General features: G+C 37.4%; 1 long non-coding RNA gene across 1 annotated transcript; it reads right to left on the reverse strand.

Annotated features, from left to right (window-relative positions):
- Positions 1–551: 551 nt before the first annotated feature.
- LOC137089642 (uncharacterized) lies at positions 552–1,699 on the reverse strand. The gene is made up of 2 exons (XR_010907750.1): positions 1,262–1,699; positions 552–763 (listed from the first exon to the last, which is right to left on the reverse strand). It is a non-coding gene; the product is annotated as an uncharacterized lncRNA (long non-coding RNA).
- Positions 1,700–2,522: the final 823 nt, after the last annotated feature.

A 2,522-nucleotide genomic window follows, 5' to 3' on the forward strand; every position in this document is an offset into this window, starting at 1 on the left:
TGTGTTGGTTGATTGTTTGCAGTATTCTATATTTTTACGTGTTATTTTTTCACTTTGTTGCACTTTGAGATTCTTTGGAATGAAAAGTGCATTATAAATAAAATCTATTATTATTTATTTATTACTATTATTAACTCTCCATAGACTTTCAAGTTGAAAAAAAAAAAAAAAACTCTGGTCAGGCCAATCACATCGTGTACAGCATTGGTGGGCGGGCTTAACATAATGACGGCTGTGTTGTGGCGGTTCTGCGTGCTACTAGTAAACACAGAAGCTGGCGAACGGCGGAGTTAAGCCTTTCTCTGAAAATAGAACAAAGAACGACACTGAAATCATTCTTAACCCTTTAGAACCTAAAGCTAAAAAGGGGCGTTTTCACATATTTTGTTTTTTTGACTGTAGAATTATAACACAATGTGCTATCCTCAAGTGCAAGGTGTTATTTTTTTCAGAAGACAACTGGCTTTCAATAAATTACAGTTATTGACCCTCACTGTATATGGTAAGTTTGAAAATAGAATTTAAATAGGCAAAAACTGCAAAAACGGGAATACATTTTACTGCTTTTTATTGAGAAAAAATCAGAAACCCACTGAACGAAAGAATCTAACACTTTAAACTTGAAGAATAAACTATAATACATATATACAAGTCTTTTTGTGACACTGGGTTGCAGAGTTTTCACTCAGGAGCCTTTTTCTTTACCCCATGGCCCCTCTGAGGTGGTGTTGTGGAGGGCTCGATTGCTTTTGTACAAGCCACACTGGGGAAAAAAACAAAACAAGCTTGTATTACAAACTCACAATATATGTATAAATGTATTTTCCATTATAAAATAATACATTAAAGCAAAATTGTAAAAAAAAACAAAATAAACACTTATAAATGCAACCAAATTACAATGACATAATAATACAAAATAATTACTTACACACATGCCAACACACACATGTACACATCACACACATGTAAACACATGAACACAGACAAACACATGAATGCCATGCATGCAAACACATGAACACATGAACGACATGCATGCAAACACATTTGAACACACGCAAACACATGAATGTAGTGCATGTAAACACATGAACGACACATGCAACGCATACGCGCGTGTACACACACATACACACACACACACACACACACACTATGATGCATGAAACAGGGATATTTTTAACTAAAACATTGAATCTATGCTTATTTCACCGACATTTCTCACAGTTTCAGCATAGAAAAGACAAGCTTCACTTACCAATCCATGTCTAGATCAAGGGTAGCAACAAATGCCTCCTCAACATCTGATTATGCAGTCTCTGGGTCTGAAGAGTCCCTCTCAGCCGCTTTCCAAGTGTCAAAGATAAACTCAATAGCCTCCTATCTTGTATACACTGTCTTCACCATGCTTTTGTCCTTTTTTAATTGTGTTTTGGAATCTAAAAATCCTATAAAACTCTGCCGCGCTCTGTATCTCCGTTCTATTCGCCCCTTCCCGCTCCCCCCCGAAAGCCGCGGTGATTTGCCGATGGAAAACATGACATTACCGTAATAAGCCGTATATAGGCGGAAAGCGCAGGATGTCTACTTTCAGGAGCAATTTAAATTATTATGATAGTGCAAAGGGTTGAAGAGTTACGGTAACTTCAATACAGCTTGGTTGGCTGTGTCGTCGACGACATGTTCGGTTTTAAAGGGTTAAGAAGGGAAGATGTGTTTGGAGTTTTGCCAATCGGATACGGCAAAAATGTAATCTATCAACTAGCTATGCTTCATGTTGCTCTGGGGTGCGTTTCCCAAAAGCATCGTTATTCAACTATGGTCGCAAGTTCCATCGTTATCAACATAGTTCAACAAGTCGATGTTTCCCGAAACCATCGTTCCAACGAACATTTGCAAACAGCATTGCTAACTTGCGTGGTTGCAACGACAGCTCTTGACCTGCGGTTAGAAGCATAGTTTCTTGTTTGCATGACATGTGGACTTAATAAATACTTAACTTGAGCAAAATAAGCAAGCTGACATTTAGTACTATCTATTTATTTTATCTTGAATACATACAAATTTAATTTATGTCTTTTATATTGTTAAGAGATTTAAAGCACCGCTTTTGAAGGGTGCACATGTGCGGACATGCTCTACTTCGCAAGAACGAGCCTATGATTGAATCAGAAAATAAAGTAAAATAACTGAGAAAAATAAAGTTAGTCCTCGGGTGTCATGTCCAGAAATAGCAAATAGCAAAAATGTATGCATGAATTCGATCTCAAAATAATTAATTAAAAGCAGTTATTACTCCAACACATGTGTGACATCATTGAAGGACATCATTGAACGACAGATTTGCGACAATGCGGTTTCGGGAAACAGTCGTGACTATCTAGTTGATTTCTTCAACAATGCATCGTACTATGGTAGTTCAGCAGTGAGTTACGTTGTTGTACAGGAAACGCCCCCCTGGTCTGTTGTAGCACTATCCAATTGCATGCAGAGGGAATTTAAAAGACAACTGTTTATCA

The sequence above is a fragment of the Pseudorasbora parva genome, chromosome 9 (assembly GCF_024679245.1).
Source record: "Pseudorasbora parva isolate DD20220531a chromosome 9, ASM2467924v1, whole genome shotgun sequence".
NCBI lineage: Eukaryota > Metazoa > Chordata > Actinopteri > Cypriniformes > Gobionidae > Pseudorasbora > Pseudorasbora parva.